The following is a 22,504-nucleotide window of genomic DNA, read 5'->3' as shown; positions in this document are numbered from 1 at the left end:
TCTTAAAACTCAGAATGGCACCAGGCTCCTCACCCATAAAATGCATTTTGGGATAATCTTGGCACCAAATGGTTCATCCTGGGCAATAAAATGATTAACTTGAATCTTGAAGAAGGGTAGATCACCATACAAATAGTTTTGTTTACATAGATTAGGGGAAGAATGTCTGAGTATAACATATTGGTTTGTCAAGTAGGTTCTGAGCCAAGAGGCGGAACTGACTTGAAGACAGAGTCTGGGGTAAATGCATAGTACATTAGCATAGCTTAAGACAAACATTTCCATAAGAAAAAGGCATTGGTTATCTCTAGGTTTGAAAATAGTTAACTTCAGGTGAAACCAGGTGTCATTATGGCAACACAGTATTTTAAGAGAAACCTCCTTTTAAATTTGTATAGAGAAGGAAAAAAATATCGCTAGTTTGTTTCCTCCTGCCGCTTAAGAGAGATAAGAATGTCTGACACTTGCAGCCTATTTCCTCCATTTGGAGACCCCTGGCCTTCCTGCCTGTTACCCTCTCATACATTCAAAGTGCTGAAAAGAAAAAACCTGCCAATCAAGAATAATTTACCCAGAAAAGTGGCCCTTCAAAAATAAAGGTGAGATAATTTTTTTTTTCCTGACAAACAAAAGCATGGGTGGTTCATCACTATTCGACCTGTATTACAAGAAATGCTGAAAGCAGTGCTTAAAAGTGATTTGAAAAGGCATTAATTAGTAACGCAACAACATATGAAGATTTACAGCAGGTATTGGTAAGTAGTCACATTCAGAATACACTAATATTGTAATATGGTATTAGCCACTTAGCTGTAGCATAAATGTTAAAGGACAAAAGGATGAAAAATGGCTATAGCTGTAATAATTTGTTAATAAATACACAATATGAAAAATATAAATTGTGACATTAAAACATAAAATATTATGGGGGAAAGTGAAAGGTTAGAGTTTTTATATATGATGGAAGTTAAGTTGTTATCAGCTTAAACATTTACCAGACAGAGAAAGACAGTTATCATATGATATCACTGATACACAGAATCTTAAAAAACGGCCCGGGTGAACTTATTCACAAAACAGAAGTAGAGTCACAAGTTTAGAAAACAAACTTGTGGTTACCAGGGTGTAAGGGGGGGACAATTTGGGAAATTGGGATTGACATACAGACTACTATATATATATATATATATACGTGTGTGTGTGTGTGCATATATATATAACAGGCAACTAATAAAGACCTACTTATAGCACAGGGAACTACACTTAATGCTCTGTAATGGCCTATGTGGGAAAAGACTCTAAAAGAGAATGGACATATGTATACATGTAATGGACTCACTTTGCTGTATATCAGAAACTAACAAAACATTGTAAATCTCAGGAAGCAGCAGTTAGAACTGGACATGGAACAACAGACTGGTCAAATAAGAAAAGGAGTACGCCTAGGCTGTATATTGTCACCCTGCTTATTTAACTTATATGCAGAGTACATCATGAGAAATGCTGGGCTGGATGAAGCACACATTAGAATCAAGATTGCCAGGAGAAATAGCAATAACCTCAGATATGCAGATGACACCATCCTTATGGCAGAAAGTGAAGAGAAACTAAATAGCCTCTTGATGAAACTGAAAGAGGAGAGTGAAAAAGCTGGCTTAAAGCTCAGCATTCAGAAAACGAAGATCATGCCCATCAGTTCATGGCAAATAGATGGGGAAACAGTGGCTGATTATTTTGGGGGGCTCCAAAATCACTGTAGATGGTGATTGCAGCCATGAAATTAAAAGACACTCCTTGGAAGGAAAGCTATGAGCAACCTAGATAGCATATACAAAAGTAGAGACATTACTTTATCAATAAAGGTCCATCTAGTCCAAGCTATAATTTTTCTAGTAGTCATGTATGGACGTGAGAGTTGGACTATAAAGAAAACTGAGGGCCGAAGAATTGATGCTTTTGAACTGTGGTGTTGGAGAAGACTCTTGAGAGTCCCTTGGACTGCAAGGAGATCCAACCACTCCATCCTAAAGGAGATTAGTCCTGAGTGTTCATTGGAAGGACTGATGTTGAAGCTGAAACTCCAATACTTTGGCCACCTGATGCAAAGAGCTGGGACTCATTTGAAAAGACCCTGATATTGGTAAAGATTGAAGGCAGAAGGAGAAGGGGTGGCAAAGGATGAGATGGTTGGATGCCATCACTGACTCAATGGAAATGAGTTTGAGTAGACACTAGGAGTTGATGATGGATAGGGCAGCCTGGTGTGCTGTGGTCCATGGGACAGCAAAGAGTCAGACACGACTGAGTGACTGAAATGAACTGAACTGAACTGAAAAAATAATTTAAAAGAAACTGTTATATGTAAAGATGCTTTAAAACTGTTTTTTTATTGATCTACTTATTTTCTCTCATTTTGGCTTATTTTATTCTGCTTTATTTCATTAACCTTTTATTTTAGAGCTAATTTTAACTCCCCTAAATCTTTGGGAATCCCAAGCACATGGGTTGAGGGTGGTTTTCTCTAGACATGATATTTTCCTGGTGCAAACACCTAAGGAATAATGGGATGACTACTGAAAGCAATCATTTTGGGGGAGGCAAGAATTGTTCTAAAGTGAGATGGCTGTGGTGGTTGTGATTATACTAAAAGCCACTAAACTGCAGATGTTAAAAGGGTGAATTTTATGGGATTTGAATTACATCTCAATAAAGCTGTTATACAAAAAACAGCCAAGGGATCTTAGTTGAACTCAACTACCTTGAGTGTTTCTGCCAAGGAGGTCCCTGGGGTCACCAGGAGTCACACTTTCTCCCAAAGAATGATGAGGTGAAAGAATGTCTGATGGGAATATCCATCAAGGCAAAGAGTGTGTCCTCTTAATAATTCCAGAAGGAAAAAGGAGTGAACATAAGTTCAAAGCTAGGCTTCCTTTTCAGCAAATAAGGTTGTAATTTTACATTAGTATTTGTCAGTCTCTGATTCTCAGTTTTTGCCAATTCTGCTTTATTTTGTCTAATATTTTCCAAGACGATAGATTTTCAAAAATGTATCCTCATTGTTTTTTTAACTTGAGTTTCTTTGATTACTTTTGTGCCTGAGAGGTTTTTCTGTTAGCTATTCTTTATATTTTTTAAAATTGCCTTTTCAATTTTTTACTCATTTTTTTTTTCCATAGTAAGACCTTTTCTGTTATTAAGCCTCAGGAGCACTTCATAAATCAATGATGCAATCATGTGTCATATATTAAAAATATTCCATTCTAAGTTGCTGCTTTCTTTCAGTTTTGTTTATAATACTTTATGACTTCTATTATATATTGTATTTATAGTTCTTTATCACAGGAAATCACCAGTATTTAATTACATAGGTAAAACCCCTAAACTATTTCTTTAAATAATTAAAGTCAACAGAACCATATGAGAACAACAACAAAAACTGAATAAATGCCTTTTACAACTGGAACAGAGAAATTAAAGTGTGTTTAGTACTTCCAGGGCCAAAAGTTATTCAATAAAATTACAGAGTGTTTAGAGGTTACATTTACTTGCACAAAACTTACATTGCAGTAAGACCACTTTGCTAAACTCATGCTTACAAGGGCCGTTTTAGGAGGTAAAGGAATATATACTTTTTTTGAGTTGCATGGAAATAGAAATAATTTTAATCTTATTGATCTTTTTTTGTTCTTTTGTCACTAGTTTTTAGAAGAACTACAACAAAAAGTCCATGAAAAATAATCATTAGTTATCATGAAGAGGCAAATAAAAAGCATGGGAAATTCAATGAATACAATATGAAAAACAAAATGTGGAATGATAATTTAAATAGATGCAGCAAATTTCATCATTACTCAGCCTGGCATTTGACTCTATCTACACTGGAAGGACACCATCTAGATACCTATGATAGAAAATAGCACCCAAAGCAGTTCTCAATCATTAAATTTTTTTTTTTAAAGATTTCATCCTCACATCCTGTCCTACTTAAAGATCCTGGGGAGCAGGTTCTAATAGGAAGAAGAATGAGGAAGTGAACCAGGGCAGATGCTGGAGTACCAGTCATGATGTTGTGGGGTGTGGAAGATGAAGACAGTCACCTGACTGGCCAAAATAAAGTCTCAGAATCCTAAAAGTTAATGAGGCTGCAGGTCAGCAGAAATTGTCCCACATGTCTCAGGGAGAACAATCTGATGAAAACTCTTCAGAAAACTGCCACACCCATGGAATCTGAGCATCACCTTGCAGATGCCAGTCTCCACAAGGAAACAGCTATTCGCTAATCCTTTGAGTAAATTTATTTCAAAAAGCATGACCTTTCAACATGATTGTTAGTGACAAGGAGGGAGAGAGATTAGGTTTGTTATGAGATTTTGTTACTAGAGGGCTCCTTTTTTTGGTCTTATATTATTACAAGGGCTTCCCAGGTGGCTCTGGTGGTAAAGAATCTGACTGTCAATGCAGGAGACAGAAGATCCCTGAGTCAGGAAGACCCTTGGAGGAGGTCACAGCAACGCACTTCAGTATTCCTGCCTGGAGAATCCCATGGACAGAGGAACCTGGCAAGCTATTGTCCATAGGGTCGCAAAGAATCAGACACGACAGAATTGACTTAAGCACACATGCTGGCAAACTATTACTAATGGACTCAAAGAAGTTAATCACTGAGATTTCATATCTGATACTCCATTGGGAATGGTTGGAGCAGGAATCATCTCTCACCCTTCACATTTTCCATCTCAGCATCTTGTAAACTCCCAGGCATTTTTCAAGGACTCAAATAGGAAAGGTTGAATTAAAAAATATTAGAAGACAGGCTGGCTGCACGGTGCTGCTAGTGCAGGTGATGGAATTCCAGTTGAGCTGTTTCAAATCCTAAAAGATGATGCTATGAAAGTGCTTCACTCAATATGCCAGCAAATTTGGAATACTCAGCAGTGGCCACAGGACTGGAAAAAAATCAGTTTTCATTTCAATCCCAAAGAAAGGCAATGCCAAAGAATGCTCAAACTACCACACAATTGCACTCATCTCACGTGCTAGTAAAGTAATTCTTAAAATTCTCTAAGCCAGGCTTCAGCAATACGTGAACTGTGAACTTCCAGTTGTTCAAGCTGATTTTAGAAAAGGCAGAGGAACCAGAAATCAAATTGCCAACATCTACTGGATCATCAAAAAAGCAAAAGAGTTCCAGAAAAACACCTATTTCTGCTTTATTGACTATGCCAAAACCCTTGACTGTGTGGATCACAATAAACTGTGGAAAATCCTTCAAGAGATGGGAATACCAGACCACTTGACCTGCCTCCTGAGAAATCTGTAATGCAGCTCAAGAAGCAACAGTTAGAACTGAACATGGAACAACAGACTGGCTCCAAACAGGGAAAGGAGTACATCAAGACTATATATTGTCACCCTGCTTATTTAACTTACATGTAGAGTACATCATGAGAAACACTGGGCTGGATGAAGCACAAGCTGGTATCAAGATTGCCGGGAGAAATATCAATAACCTCAGAAATGTAGATGACACCTCCCTTATGGCAGAAAACAAAGAGGAACTAAAGAGCCTCTTAATAAAATTGAAAGAAGAGAGTGAAAAAGTTGGCTTAAAACTCAACATTCAGAAAACTAAGATCATGGCATCCAGTCCCGTCACTTCATGGCAAATACATGGGGAAACAGTGGAAACAGTGCTGACTTTATTTTTCCGGGCTCCAAAATCACCGCAGATGGTGTTTGCAGCCATGAAATTAAGACACTTACTCCTTGGAAGGAAAGTTATGAGCAACGTAGACAGCATATTCAAAAGCAGAGACATTACTTTGCCAACAAAGGTTAGTCTAGTCAAGGCTATGGTTTTTCCAGTAGTCATGTAAGGATGTGAGAGTTGGATTATAAGGAAAGCTGAGTGCAGAAGAATTGATGCTTTTGAACTGTGGTGAGGGGAAAGACTCTTGAGAGTCCCTTGGACTGCAAGGAGATCCAACCAGTCCATCCTAAAGGAAATCAGTCCTGGGTGTTCATTGGAAGGACTGATATTGAAGCTGAAACTCCAATACTTTGGCCACCTGATGCAAAGAGCTGACTCATTCAAAAAGACCCTGATACTAGTAAAGATTGAAGGCAGGAGGATAAAGGGGATGACAGAGGATGAGATGGTTGAATGGCATCACTGACTCAATGGAGATGAGTTTGAGTAGACCCCAGGAGTTGATGATGGACAGGGCAGCCTGGTGTGCTGTGGTCCGTGGGGTCACAAACAGTCAGACACAACTGAGTGACTGAACTGAACTGAACTTAGAAGACAGGCTTACACACTCTTTTTGCAACCTCAAAGCATAAAGTTCTGTAGATTTTCTTAAAGTAAAATATAAAATTAAAGAGACTGCATATAGTGCAATCATTGCAGTATAAACACAATTTGCCTAAATAGTTTATATTCTTTATATGAGTAAATAATGCCCTTTCTATGTTTCTTCATGCTACATGATGCCTTGCCATGAAATAAATGATCTGGAATCAACAGTGTATTTTACTCCACCACAGTGAATATCCTTTATATTATGAACATGTTCAAAATGAGGGCAAGTGTTGCTTTAGATTTCCTTCCAGTGTAAATATATTATGTGACCCTCTCTTAAACAGGTTGGGCTCGTCAGATGAGTCAAATGTCAGGTCTCTGCTTTAGGGATGACTCTGTTACCACTCCACTTATAATTGAACTCTTCATTAGTCTAGTCTCCTTGTAGCTCACATAGTATTACAAATTTTTTATTTGTTTGTTTACTCTCTCCTCTAGTAAAATGTCAACTGCTTGGAGCCATTGTGTCAACTGTGTTTATGGATCTATCTCAACCTCTGGTAATGTCAGTGAGGTAAGAACCTACACTCCCTGTCCCCTCAGGATACACCTCTATACTTTTCTCTTTTAGGGGCTGGATGTAGGGGCCACAGCCATCAGCTTTCTGGGCTCTCAGCTCTGAGGTTTTGTTCTCTCTCAGCCCTCCTCCACAGCAACTGTGATCAAAATGAAAAGTGAAAGTGTTAGTTGTTCAGTTATGTCCAACTCTTTGTGACTCCACAGACTGTAGCCTGCTAGGATCCTCTGTCCATGGAATTCTCCATGCAAGAATACTGGAGTGTGTTGCATGCTCTCCTCCAGGGGATCTTCCCAACCCAGGGATTGAACCCTCCTCTCTTATGTCTCCTGCATCGGCAGGCCAGTTCTTTACCACTAGCACCACCGGGGAAGTCCACTGGAGTGGCTAGCCATTTCCTTCTCTTGAGTCTCCTGCATTGCAGGCAGATTCTTTACCGTATGTTAAACAGGGAAAGCCAGCAGCTGTGACCTTTCTTGGTAATTGACAGCCCCAGAGCCCACGATGATGGTGAGCATCTTTGGAGCTGTTGACCTCCACCTGGCACCAGCTTGCAAATCTCAAATGCCACTGTTTTTCTTCCTCTGGGTGCAGCAGGAGAATCTCTTCTACTCCCTTTGAGAAGTTTAAAGATAGAAGAGTGTCTTCTATCTATAACTATAGAAGAGTGTCTTCTGCCTCTTGTTCAACTCTCAGGAGGCTGTGTTAGGGCATAAATAAGCAAATCTTCATTGATCCTAAGTCAATGAAGTCCCATCTGCCCCTCTTGGCTAGATATTTTGATATATGATGATTTTCTCTAAGAGGTGCCCCTGTATCCCCATGAATATGGCATTTCTAGAAGTTGTCTGGATGCCATATAGATGTTCTACATTTATCTACACTTGTATTCCAAATAAGTCCCATCATCATAAATTCCTTGCCATTGGGTTTCTGGATGCAAAGGATGTGATTGGACACACAAATTCCACTACAGCTAAGAATTTCTCAAATGTTCCCTGGCAGCTTGGAGCCTGCTGTGACCTACATAAACTGGGAACATCGAGGTCTTGCTCCACACAGCAGCAAATTAGGGCACCAGTCTGTATCAGCCCAAACAGTAAAGACAAAGGATCATAATCACAGAGAAGAAAACATCAGGCCAGACTTCAGCTTCCTTGGTAATTGGTCCCTGGGGAGGAAATGAAGAATTTATACAAACAGATGCAAGTGGACTTAGTCCATAGCGAGTCCAAACAAGACAGTTGCAAGGGTCCTGTAAGAAATCTCTTCCATCTTGTCCCTGGGTTTTCATCTCCAGCAAGGATGCTTCCTTCAGCGTGTTAGTTCCTGATATTCACCAGCCCAGTTTTAGTAACTGTCCACAGCAACTCAAAATAACAGTTCTAAAGCAAACACATGTGTTGACACGTTTTTAGATAGTGGTAAGTACCTTGTATACAGAAATATGTTCGTTTTAAATATGAATGCACCAGTTGTAGAAATTTAAAAATATAAGAAGAAAGCTATTTCCCAAATCCCCTTTAGCCATAAAATGATTGTCAGGACTTCTTTTATTTCCTCTCTGTTCTCTCTAAATATAGTTGGAGAGCATCGTTGATTTCATGCTTGAATTAAGTTGTATATCTTGCTTTCCTACTTGGAGTGAGCTTATGGAGCTCACACTTCATGTGATAAAATTCATTTTAAATTGGCTGCATATTACTTCTTTGACCAATTCTGATATAATTAATTGGGGGATCTTTTGTTTCCAGTTTTAATTATTAGTGTTTGATATCATTACTGCTATGGTCTGAATGAATCCTTTTCCGGTCATTTGGTTGGAATCCTAGTGCCGTAGGTGGTATTATTAGGAGGTGGGGGCTTTGGGGCGTGATTAACCCATGAGAGTGGAGCCCTCATAGTTGAATTTAGTGTCTTATAAAAAATCTCAACATATATAGGATCCCCACACTGTGGGTAATTCAAATCTATATGACTCAGATGGGAAAACTAATTATTTCTTGTTTTACACTCACCCAATGGGGCTTATTGGGCAAGGCAATGGCACCCCACTCCAGTACTCTTGCCTGGCAAATCCCATGGATGGAGGAGCCTGGTAGGTTATAGTCCATGGGGTCGCGAAGAGTCAGACATGACTGAGCAACTTCACTTTCACTTTTCTCTTTCATGCATTGGAGAAGGAGATGGCAACCCACTCCAATGTTCTTGCCTGGAGAATCCCAGGGACAGGGGAGCCTGGTCGGCTGCTGTCTATGGGGTCGCACAGAGTCGGACATGACTGAAGCGACTTAGCAGCAGCAGCAGCAATGGGGGTTATGCACAGAGTTGAGGTCATGCTTAAACCAATGATGACAATTAATATGCCCTGGAACCCTCTTTTGTTCCAGCCACTGTGAGGGCCCTGACAAAAAAGCACTTGTGCTCATGTGTGAGAAAATAGTAAAACCAAAAAATTTAATAAAATGTGATGACTGCCATTGGGTCCAAGAAAAGGAATGTTTGCCAGTTCTCTGGGTGGGAGGTCAGTTAGGTCTGGCTTCTGAAGTAACCATTACACATCAGTGGGGTCAGAGGGATCTAGCAGTATGGACAGGTGAGGAGGTAACTGGGGAGCCAAAGGAGCTCTCTGCAAAGTGGCCAAACAGGACCCTGCTGGCCTTGAGGGCAGGGGCTTTCTCCTCAGTCCCCTGGTACCTCCTCTCATGCTGCCTGGTCCAGAGGTTCCTGATGCATGCAGAGTAGACAGGTATGTAGGCAGACAGATGCTAGACAGGTTGACAATAGACAGATAGGTAGATGGGCAGGACAGATGATAGAAGAATGGATGGATAGAGAGGTGGCCAGATGACAGTGAAGAGGTTCAGAACATGTCACCCTGAAATATGTCATCTTGTCATAGTGATTACTTGGAATTAAATTCATTTGAGAAACAGTAATTGCAGGGAAGACCTTCTGATCTCCCCTCTTCTACCTAAAAGTAAGTCTAAAGATTTTCAGTGAGAAACATACCCTTCCAGCACCAGGAAGAGAAGAATATTTTTATCACCCAGGGGCTAGGAGCTGACACTGAAATGGCCCTGGACAAAAACTCTACTAAAGTGACCTTTCCTTTCCACTGGTCTCCTCCACACAGTTCCTGGCCCCTGTCCCACTTACTGCTTGCTGCCCAAGCTCAAGCCCTTTGTCTCATCATAGCCTCAGAGTTTATCATCTATGTGCCAAAGGTAGATGAGCTTTAGAGTTTAACAGCACCTTCAGGGCTTCATTTTCCTTTTGAACTCCCCCAACCATGTGTGAAAAAATAAATTTCTATGTTTTTCTTTTGTTATCCTATTTTATCTTCTATTATTTTAATTATTGTCCAGTCAAAGAACCTAAAGGGGTAAAAGGAAGTTTTTCCTTCCCTGCAATAGATAGATAGACACACACATACATAAATACATACGAACACTCACACACATAAATAGAATAAATAGATGGTAGATTGAGGGGACAATTCTCTTAGTTAAATGTTAATCATTAAATACTAATTACAGGTAGATACATACATAGGTACATAGATGGGGCGGAGATACAGGTAAACATACAAACACATACATACATAGTTAAAGATAGCTGACAGATGCATGCATACATACAAAAGCAGTTAGGTACACAGATATACACATATACACATACATACATAGATATGGATCGATGATAGATACAGATACAGATTGATCAACAGACATATTGGAGATATATAGAGGTCAATTGAAACACAAATGCAGTCATAGATCTATTTATTGACTGATCTACGTATGGACAAATAAATAGATCAATATCTATCTATGTATATCAACATCTATCTATTGATTATCTATATAGCTATAGAGGTAGATTATAGGTAGCTAGCTAGATAGCTTGATATGACCTTTGTGGAGAGAGAGAGTTTCATCTTTCTACCTTTAGTGAAATCCTAGAGCAAATTATAAGTTCAACAAATGCCTGATGGTTAAGGAAATGCTTGGTCAGTGGGTTCTAGGCGTCTACATGAATCTTGCTATGTGGGCTCGTGCAGACTCTTCTGGTGGCACCGTCTTCATCCCCAGGCTGGCGTGGCCCCAGGAGCTGCACTGCCATGAGCTGGCTCCCCCAGGGAAGAGCGAGCAGTAGCCTTACTGGTCTAGGTCATTTACTCTAAACTGCTTTCTCTTTATATTTTCTTTCTTTTTAATATGGATGAGAGAAAAAATCTGTAACCTTTTCTCACAAGCTTAAGAAGGATGTACTCTTTAGATTCAGATGCAAGTTAGATGGAAGTTGAGAAGACATGGGGACAATCATATAATTCACAGGCAATATAATCACCATGAAAATACAATCTTTTTGTTCTTTTCCTTTAGAAATCTAGTTGCTATCTTTTAAAAACTGCTTGTGTAAGGAAAACCAGCTTATTAAAATGCATAAGGCTGAGCTTGCTGACTGTCACCAATAATCAGAGTATTTTTATCTGCAGTGCATATCACAATCTCATTTTTACAAGAAGTGTGGTCTTTCCAAGTTTTGCAAATATGAGAATCAGGTGCATGTGGTTTCTCCATGACTGGCTGGTGACCTTCTGTCACTCACCTGCCCAGGACACTGTCTTCTCTACTCTGATCTCCTCACAGGCAGTCTTCCTGGTCTGCACTTGACAAAGGGCTTCACCAACCGCTGTCTGATGGATGGATGCAACGTCTAACATGCCCAGATGCCTTCTTCTGCAAAGAAGACAAAAATACTCTTAGTTCCTTGTGTCCTGTCCTGTGATCTTGGCTTTGTTGCCTGAACATGTAGCCATTTTCCCCCTTGAGCTCTGCCTCTGCTTACTCTGAATCTCCACCTACTTTCTTCCCACACTCACCCTAGAGACTTTCAGAAAGTGACAGAACCGTTAAAGATTTCAAAAAGCCTATGCATGTCTCCAATCTGTTGAAATCCTGTTTCCTAACATAAATTCGCCCTTGATAAAGAGAAAGAATGTTGGAAATGTTTGAAATAATGCCTTTACAGTGATGATCTGGATTTGATTCTGTGGGTGGACTCCTTTCATGGTGATTCAATTATTTAAAATAATAACCATTACCTGAAAATTAATGATTGTGAGAAAACAGTGACCATTTTTTTTTATCTGAACACAAAAAGATTGGAATATTTCCACAGATAAAAAAATCTCCCCTAAAACTCAATGCGTGTGTTGGGTGTAGACTTTAGGTACCCTGGGACCTGTTATCCTATCCTATAGCCCAGGTTTTGAGCGTGTAGAGGACGATGTGACTGCTTCAGGCAAGCTGCCCTCTACACTCAGCCTCAGGATGTCAGATGCTGTAGAATTTCTGCCCTGTCCCTGCAAAGCATTTGGATTTTTTTGACCCAGTTCTTATCTGGTCTGGTCTGTAGAATTGCTGCTTTCTCACATGAAGGAAAGATGAGTGGATTGCCTCAAAGGATTTCTGTTCTCTGTCTGGATTCTCACTGATGTGAAGGATCCCAGCAGAATCTGGCAATTCTGAACATGCAAGAAAACAGAATTTTAGATGGTAAGATTTGCGTCTACTCTTAAACAAATAGCTATCAAGCGTTTGAGAGACCAATTTAAAAAATATAAAACAAAAACCAATTTCTCTTCTCCAAGAGGGAAAGAAACCTTAACTCCAGGGGTTTTAAAAGCTTCTTTCAGTTTGATAAAGTGGAACATTGAAGAAGATAATTGAGAGGAGGGGAAGAAGAAAGCTAACACAGAGATGCTATATTATTTAGCAGATTTGCCAGGCTCAACTTTTTTTCCGGATGTGTATATACCCCAGGTGCTTCTATTCTTTTTACTTTTCAGAAGCTCTAAAGTGAAAAAAAAATCAAATTCCCAAATCACATTAACACATTTACTTTATATTAAAGGAAAAAGAATCATATATATGATATTAAAAATGTTTTATTTAAATGCTGGAGAGGATGTGGAGAAAAGGGAACTCTCCTACACTGTTGGTGGGAATGTAAGTTGGTAGAGCCTGGGTTGGGAAGATCCCCTGGAGGAGGAAATGGCACCCCACTCCAGTATTCTTGCTTGGGAAATCCCATGCACAGAAGAGCCTGGTAGGCTACAGTCCATGGGGTCACAAAAAGCTGGACATGACTGAGTATACACACAGAACCACCAGAAGAACAACATGCGGTTCTTCAGAAAACTAAAAATAGAGCTACCACATGACCCAGCAATCCCACTGCTCAGTAAACATCCAGACAAAATTCTAATAAAATAATATACATGCACCCCTATGTCCATAGCAACATATTTACAATAGTCAAAACATGCAAACAAACTAAATGTCCATCTACAGATGAATGGATAAGAAGATGTAGTACATGTATACCATGGAATACTACTCAGCCATAAAAAGACTGAAATAATGCCACTTGCAGCAATCTGGATGCAACTAGAGATGATCGTATAAAGTGAAGTAAAGTCAGAAGGAGAAAGACAAATATTATATGATAACATTTACATATGGAATCTAAAATAGGACATGAACTTATCTACAAAACAAAAAAAGATTCACAGACATAGAGACAGACTTGTGTTGCCAAGGAAGGGGGAGGTATAGGAGGGATGGAGTGGGAGCTTGGGATTAGTAGATGCAAGGAAAGTGAAAGGAAACTGAAGTCGCTCAGTCCTGTCTGACTCTTTGCGACCCCATGGACTGTAGCCTACTAGGCTGCTCTGTCCATGGGATTTTCCAGGCAATAGTACTGCAGTGGATTGCCATTTCCTTCTCCAGTGGATCTTCCCGACCCAGGGATGGAACCCAGGTCTCTCGCATTGTAGACAGACGCTTTACCATCTGAGCCACCAGGGAAGTCCAGTAGATGCAAACTATTATAAATAGAATGAATAAGAACAAAGCCCTACTGTATAGCACAAGGAACTATATTCAGTATCCTATGATAAATTATAACAGAAGGAATATTAAAAAGAATGCATATATATGAATAACTGAATCACTTTTCTGTTCACCTGAAATTAATGCAGCATTGTAAATCCACTACACTTCAATTTAAGAAATTAAAAAATGTTTGCTTAAATGTCCAGTAATGATGAAAGCTCCAAATAATCAAAATTGACACATTGTATTTTAAGAATATTTTGTTATAAAGTTTAACCAACCAGGGAAAGCAAGAGTTGACACAGTTTGGCAAGCATAATGAAAACACGTTTGCTGGCATGTTGTAAAGGCTACGGCACGTACACAGCAAGAGAAAGTGAGCTCCCGTGGGGACAGAGTTGTTGCCATGTCTGCAATGAAAGTGGCCACCCGCCTTGTGATATTCACATCTAATTCTAAATGAAGTGTGCATTCATTAAATTCAAGGCAGGAAACATTGCCAATGTAGAAGGGTGTATCCAAAATAATCTCAGTCATTTTCTGTGTTTTATTAAACTATTTTCTGTCTATATATTTTAGTTCTTTTATTAAACCAAATGAAGCTAAGAGAATATCCTCTACACAATTTATATTCCAGCTTTTCATTTGCCCTTGTTTTATGAACATTTCACCAAATTTTATCAAAACATCATTCTCAGTGATTAACTTATAGCCCAGCAGTTTACACATGCTAGCCAGCCTCTATAATAGTTGTATATTATACATATATAAGCATATATACCCACATATATATTCAAATATATTTTCTGGTCTTAAAGGTTGAATGTTTATTCTATGATATTTCAAAAGTATAAAAGCATCTAGAAAATAACAAAGTTGATCATGATCCCATCATCCATGAAAAGCTGCTATTATTTTTTAAATTTATTTGTCATCTTTGTAAAAAGAAATCCTCTAGTCTTGATTTTACCTAATAATAGGCATTTTCCATGTCATCAAAATATATTTAAGCATCATTTTATAGGATATGTATTATCCAATTGTAAGAATTAATCATCATTTCCTTAAGTGTTTTCCTAGAATTGGGCCTGGATTATTTGATTTTCATTGCTGTAAAAACTTTCTTGCCACACACGCCACATTTCTAAAAGTTCCTAAGGTAGAACTAAGAGTTAGTCAAGCATGATCATTTTGAAGGGACAGTAACTGTGAGCAAACACATTTAACAGTTTGTACATATTCATTCTGCCCACGGGGGTGAGTATTAGGAGGCAGATTTCACTCCTTTCTGAATTACAGACAAATACGTACAAAGGGAATGAAGAAAAAGTATGTAGATTTCTCCCCATTTTCAGCAAACACCTTATAAATCACCTCAGGTTCTCACACAAAAAAAGGGAAAATAGTATAGTTTCTTAAGAAAATAAAATCACTTCAGAAAAATGGTGTTTTTGTAATTTGAAACAAACCCTGAGATGTCAAAATGGCTGATACATTGAGTCACTGAAGAGAAGACAGGGCAGGAAGGAGCAGGGGTCCCCAGGCTGGTGGAGGGGGTTTCCCAGTGGAGGGTCTTGGCTGGGGCCACAGGACCATATTATAGATTGTTTATTGATTATTTTGGAGGACACCTCCCATCACACTGATGCAAACAGCATGACTCAGTTCTGTTCCTCAATTCCTTTGTAATAATTATTCGCCTGCTAAGAATGGACCCTCCCTCTGAACCACCACAGTTTTGTTGGATTTCTGGCCATCTGTTTGGGTCTTGGTAGCCTCTTCTGGGTGCCAGCTCTGGTACCTGGGTGGACATCAGCAGGGCGGCCAAACTGCTTGCCACATATTGAGGCATATTTCTGTGCCAGTGGAAATACTGCCTCTGATCCAAACCCTACCATGTGCCTGTGGAACCCTCAGAACCCATCGTCCAGCAACAGCCAGCATCTCTTGGTGGTGCCCATGTGAGTCCTGCAGATTCGTATTTTGAATGTCATTCTTCTCTGGTCCTGCAGCCCCTGCTGAGAAACATGCCACTGGGAAACACCCACTGCGTTGGGCGGTGCTGGGGCTCCCCATCCTCATGGAAAGGTCTGCCAAACTGCGCTTCCAGAACAGGTTACCGTGTCAACATGGGGCACCGGTGGGTCCCTACCTTTAGCAAAAGCTCCCTCCTCATCTTCTCCTGCCAAGAGGAGGGTGAAAATGTAAAAGTGTTAGTCGCTCAGTCATGTCTGACTCTCTGAGAACTCATGGACTGTAGCCTGCCAAGCTCCTCTGTCTGTGGCATTCTCCAGACAGGAATGCTGGAGTGGGTTGACATTTGCTTCTCCAGCCAAGAGAGGCACTCTTCAATTCAAAGCACAATAAAAATGGTACAAAAAGATATACAAGGATGTGGACTGAAAAGGAAGAAATGTCTCTGAAGATCAGAAAAAAAGAAGAGATGTTAAAGTTTTAGGATGGGTGTTTCTGGATGAATAGCCAGGGGACTTCTGAAAATTTAGCAAGAGGGTTTCCTGGATGGCTCAGTGCTAAAGAATCCATTTGCCAATGCAGGAGTGCAGGAGATGCAGGTTGATTCTTGAGTTGGGAAGATGCCCTGGAGGAGGAAATGGTAGCCTACTCCAGTATTCTTGCTTGGAGAATCCCATGGACAGAGGAGCCTGGTGGGACACATTCAATAGGGTCCCAAAGAGTCATATACAACTGAGCGACTGAGCAGAAGAGCAAACACCTTCCCCTACAAGCCAATCAAACCTTATATATGTCAGGGCCCGGTGGTCCACCTGGACCAAAGAAAATACCTCCTTCTGTCAATGAATTTGTAGGATTGGCTAGTTTGAATGATTTTATTTGGCTCTGGGGTTCAGGGGCTGCCCCTGGTACCTGGTCTTGGGGTATTTAGGGGAGGGGGATCCCAGAGTATGAAGGCCTGATAGAGGAGGTGATAGAAATGTGAACTCTGCATTGATTGGTTCACATTTGAAGGGTGCTAGGAATCAGCCTACCATGCAGGACAGTCAAAGCATCAAAATACAGAAAACAAAAGACAGGAGTAATACAATTATGCATAGGGAAGACAATTGTGGGGGATGTGGATATTGTTGTTCTGGGGACACAAATGCTTGCAAAAGTTCAAAAAAGATAGAGAGAAGAGAACTGTCTGTTGCTATTCTCCAGTTGCATGGAAGAATGGCAGCCATCCTGTGACCATGAGGTCACAAGCATTAGGAGAAATAGGAAGTACGAAAGACACATGGATTTAAAAAATATTCACAACCAAGAAGTTGAGAGCTATGTTTTATTTGGTGGGGATTTTTATCATTTATCACTCACCAGGAGATGTATCTCAAGTGACACAGAGAACTGCTCTGAGGAGGTGGGGGGATGGGGGGGAGGAGCCAGGTTTTATAGAAGGCTTGCACAAAAGGCAGGTAGTCCAAATATCAAAAGATTATTGTTCATTAAAGAAACTCAGATAGTCCAAGTTAAGTAATTTAGCACTTTTCTATGTATGGGAAGCTGCAAGAGTCCGGGCTCACTGAAATCTACTCCTTTGGTATGCACCTCAGCTCTCTGGGTCCAGGTTCCTGTGTTTTCACATCCTGAGTTTTCTCAGGGCTCACCAGCTTACCTTCCATGGTGCCTGTAATTACTGACGACTGTTACACCCTTATTTACTCATGTGGCAGGAAATATTCCATTTCTCAGGGAAAGTAGCAAAACGATGAAAAAAATCTAAGGACTTGATGGCACAGTAGAATCAGTCTCAGGAGAGCATTTACTTCTTTGTTGCCTGTTAAGTTAGAGCAATAACCCCTATTTCTTCGAGTCATTGTTGAACAGGGATTTTGTGCTAAAGATATTCCTGATGCTATAGTGGGACGTTTCCATGAATCTTTCCCTCTTCCTGCCCCTGTCCCAACTTTACAGCATACATTTTATACTTAGTTATTAATTATCTTTCTCACTTACTAGAATGTAATGTCCATGAGAGAAGGACTTCTGTTTGTTCCATGTACCTGAAGTTGATGGAAAGCCCCAGAACACAGCAATCACTCAGTGGATACTTCTTGCATTAATGAGTGAAGATGCTTTATTAATCACATCCGTAAATGTTTGTTACAAAATAGAGTCCTGGCAAGGGAAAACATGTAAACTGAATTGCAGACGTTTCAGAGCTGAAACAGAAAGAAAAAATTAGAAAGTTAGACATTTTCATGTGAGAAAACAAAGGTCAAAGGGAGATGTCAGTTGACAACAGTCATACTGTTAATACAAAGTTGAGTGCCTGACACAAAAACAGATTGAAACGCCAGTGTTTACAGCAGAAAGTGTTGTTGCAGGATCATGCAAAGTTAGAGGCGGCTCATGTTCTAATGGAGCCCTGAGCTTCCCCAAAGGGTTTCATCAAAGCATTCTTAAAGGCCAGATGAGAGAGTAAGGGGTCAGAAGGGTGTGTAATCAACTCGTGCACAATTCTCCGATTGGCTGATGGCGAGGTAACAGGGTAGTATCACAGAGGTTAACGTTATCATTCCTTAGACTCCAGGGGTCCTGGGGCTATGTGCTTTTGATCATCAAGTAGTTAGCATCTTCCATTTGTGGGAGAAGGGGAGAATTTTTACATCTCTAAAAACTCAGGGAATTTGCATCAAATACTATTAACTATGTAACTTCAGAGAGGAGCTAAAGCAGAGGATATGGGGGAAGACCTGTCCTTGGAAGGCCCTATATGGTCCTGCTCCATTACAATTCCCTCCTTTTCTTTGATACTCCTCAATTTTGAGAACAAGTTTTGAACAAGAAAAAGGTTCAGGTAAGGAGGTTAATCATAAATTTGACAGACATACCCACAGGGTTCTGCTCAGTTACAACACTTATATTGTTATTACATGGGCAAACTCTACAGACCTGATGTTAAATTAATCACGTGCTTTCATTAATAGCTTACAAACTATTTCAACTCACATACTTATAGGTTGTGCCATTTCCAAATGCCATATTCAATCACTTTTGACTTAACAATATTAATTCTACTTGGCTCATCCTTACAAGCTGTAGTTTTATAACTTTATTTTTGATCAATATATCAAAAAGATTCCTTCTTAAAAAGCTAAGCCATCAAATACTGAAAGTGTGTATTATATTTAACATAGTCTCTATTTTTAATAAGCAGTGCTATTCTGAAACCCACTCCAGTGTTCTTGCCTGGAGAATCCCAGGGATGGCGGAGCCTGGTTGCCATCTATGGGGTTGCACAGAGTTGGACATGACTGAAGTGACTTAGCAGCAGCAGCAGCTATTCTGAAAATATGTAAATTAAATGTTTAGTAATTTAAAATAATTGGTTGAGGAATAAATCATTTCATTTGGTCTAGAAATTGGATTTAGACTTTATTTTTTTCCACCAATAGAAAGTCTGAGATTCAATTTGAAAATAAAACATTCTCAAAATAATAATTTCAAATAATACAATCTCTAAATAGTTCAAGTTCAAAATAATAATACCTAAAGTTCTTATAATTTTGTAAGAAATTGTCAGTATTTATTATAAGTAAACATCGTGATTTAAATACATTTTTCAGTTTCAAGAACAGTTGATTTTTCAAGCCATTGAGCCAAGATTATTTAGTTATGCATGAATACTAATGAAGCCTAGAGGGAGGGTTGATCTGATATTTGGATGTATGTATTATCCAAGGAAACCATTGATTAAAACTCCATATTAGCATTCATTTCTTTGTTCACTGATGCTTATATTCAAAGTGTTTGATAAATTGTATAGTTATTTTATTTAACAAAAGCATCTACTAAAGAATACATCTTATATTTCCTTGGCCAAATTATCAAACGGAAGCAGCATAAGCAATCTGGTCTCAGGAGATCCCCAGTGGTAGATGAGGCAGGCTTGTCAATACGGAATAATGAACTGCAGAAGAAACAATTGATCATTTCAGCTAACTATTTGACTTAAAACGTGCTCAAGGCATGGGGATCCCTGTCAGGCACACAAGCACTTCAAGTATTTCTTTGACTCCTTCATCAAAGCATTTATGGAGGCTTATTTTTTAAAGTAATTTTTATTGGCGTATAGTGGTTTCATAATGTTGTGTTAGTTTCTGCTGTATAGATACATGTGTACATATATCTATCTCCTCTTTTACGGATTTCTTTCCCCTTTGGGTCACCTCAGAGCACGTGAGTTCCTTGTGCTATACAGTAGGTCTCCAACAGCTATCCACTTTACACATAGTATTATTAGTGTATATAGGCCAATCTCAGTCTCCCAATTCATCCCAATCACCCTTCTTCCCTGGTAGCCACATGTCTGTTCGCTATGTCCATGTCTTACAGAAGCTTATTTAACAACAGCGTTTGTGCTAGACTCTGAGACAGGCGGTCCTGGAGTTGAAGACCTCAGGAAGATGGTGAGGGGACGCGGCCACCGTGGCCCACTTCCCCATCCTCCCATAACTGCACGTCTGTAGTGTGTGTTGGTGCAGGGGTGGCAACAAGAAACCAGAAGACAAGTGAGGAGTTGGGAACTTTGGCAAGGATAACCCTGAACGGGTCCTGTGCTATCAGAGCTGGTTTATGAAGCTGAAGGTAATGTGGGAGGTGTAGATGGGGAACAGTGTCCCAGAGCGCCACGTGGGGGAGCTGCCTGTTGACTGCATCCTAAAGCACAGGGAACGTGTCCCTGCAGAAAGAGCAAGGATGAAACGGAAGGCAGGGCAGTGAGGGAGGAGGGGGAGCGGTGTTACCTCTGTGGCTGGCCCCGGGGAGGCGTGAGAGACAGCCTTGGGGTGGGGGCCTGAATCAGGCACTGGTGCCCCACGAGTGATCATAGAAATGGCTCGCGGGAGTGAGAACGTGTGGAGGAAGGGCTGCCAAGGAGACAAAGAGCTCATGCTGAAGTGACCTTGACCCGGATGTGACCTCTCAGGAAGGGAAGTGGCTTACCAGGGGAATCTTCTGTTTGTCTCCCTGAAGCTGCTTGCAGAGTGGACACACTCAATGAAGAAGGGCTGGGGAAGAGGCAACTTGGGACCTAGAGGTGATCAGGCTGAGTGAAGGAAACCAGACGGAGAAAGATGATTATCCTATGATATCACTTATATATGGAATCTAAAAGAAAAGAACGGTACAAATAAAGTTATTTACAAAATAGAGATAGACCCACAGAAGCAGAAAACAAATTTATAGTTACCAAAGGAGAAGGGGGGAGGATTAATTAGGAGTTTAGCATTAACAGACACATGCTCAGTTGCTCGGTCACGTCTGACTTGTTGCTGCCCCAGGGACTGCAGCCTGCCAGGCTCTTCTGTCCATACAATTTGCTGTGTATAAAATAAACAAGCACCTACTGTATAGCATAGGGAACTATACTCAATATCTTGTAATAATAATTTATAAGGGTAAATAATCTAGATATCTGTGTGTGTGTGTGTGTGTGTGTGTGTGTTAGTCACTCAGGCATGCCCGACTCTTTGCACCATGAACTGTCACCCACCAGGCTGCTCTGTCCATCAGATTTCCCAGTCTAGAATACTGGGGTGGATTGCTATTTCTTCCTTCAGAGGATCTTCCTGATCCAGGGATTGAACCAAGGCTACCTGCCTTGTATGCAGATTCTTTACAGTCTGAACCACCAGGGAAGTGGTATATTCCGTGTACCACATCTTCTTTATCCTTTCATCTATCAATGGACATTTAGGTTGCTTCCATGGCCTCGTTGGTTCCCCTGGTGGCTCAGATGGTAAGAAAAACCTTGCCTGAAATGCTGGAGATGCAGGTTTGATCCCTGGGTTGGGAAGTTACCTGGAGAAGGGAATGGCAACCCACTCCAGTATTCTTGCCTGGAGAATTCCATGGACAGAGGAGCCTCATGGGCTACAGTCAGACACAACTATATATATATATATATACACATATATATATATGTATATGTATATATATATATATATATGAATCACCTTGTTGTGCACCTGAAACTAGCACAACATTGTTAAACAACTGTGTATATATATATAAAAAAATTAATCCAGTGATTTGCACCTGCTTCTGAAAGGAGACCTCAAACAACTTAACCTTGGACAAACCACATGATTGCTGAGTTCTCCCTACGGTATTTTTCCATTTGGGGGGGTTTGTGAACCAAGCACTTCTGAGGCATAATAGGAGCCTCCTTGCTGCTTTTCTACTGTGAACAGGTGAGTCCACCTGGGGCTCATGATCATCACAGCCTTGGAGCCCAGAGCAGAATAAGTTCTTGGTAAAAATGATGAACAAACCAAATGCCCCCAAGTGTGTGGCTTTCCATCCAGTACTCTTTTTGGGGGAGAGTCTTCCCAGTCAGCAACTGCAAAATACATCCTGAAACCTGCCTCCAGCTGAGAAGCAATGCAAATTCAATTAATTAAAAAATACACTGTTGGTAGGCATGTAAATTGATGCAGCTACTCTGGAGAGCAATGTAGAGCTTCCTTAAAAAAACTGAAAAGAGTTATCATAGGATCCAGCAATCCCACTCCTGAGTATTTATCTGGAGAAAACCATAATTCAAAAAGATGTATTCACCCCAATATTCATTGCAGCACTGTTTACAATAGCCAGGACATGTGTTAGTCACTCAGTCATGTCTGACTGTAGCCCACCAGGCTCCTCTGTCCATGGAATTCTCCAGGAAAGAATACTGGAGTGGGTTGTCATTCCCTT

General features: G+C 40.2%; 1 long non-coding RNA gene across 1 annotated transcript; it reads right to left on the bottom strand.

Moving 5' to 3' along the window:
- Positions 1-11,154: 11,154 nt before the first annotated feature.
- Positions 11,155-21,005, bottom strand: LOC133246772 (uncharacterized). The gene is made up of 4 exons (XR_009736171.1): positions 20,551-21,005; positions 17,759-17,920; positions 12,320-12,411; positions 11,155-11,623 (listed from the first exon to the last, which is right to left on the bottom strand). It is a non-coding gene; the product is annotated as an uncharacterized LOC133246772 (long non-coding RNA).
- Positions 21,006-22,504: the final 1,499 nt, after the last annotated feature.

The sequence above is a fragment of the Bos javanicus genome, chromosome 4 (assembly GCF_032452875.1).
Source record: "Bos javanicus breed banteng chromosome 4, ARS-OSU_banteng_1.0, whole genome shotgun sequence".
Lineage (NCBI taxonomy): Eukaryota > Metazoa > Chordata > Mammalia > Artiodactyla > Bovidae > Bos > Bos javanicus.
Note: the sequence above shows the minus strand (reverse complement) of the source record. Positions and strands in the feature narration are given on the sequence as shown.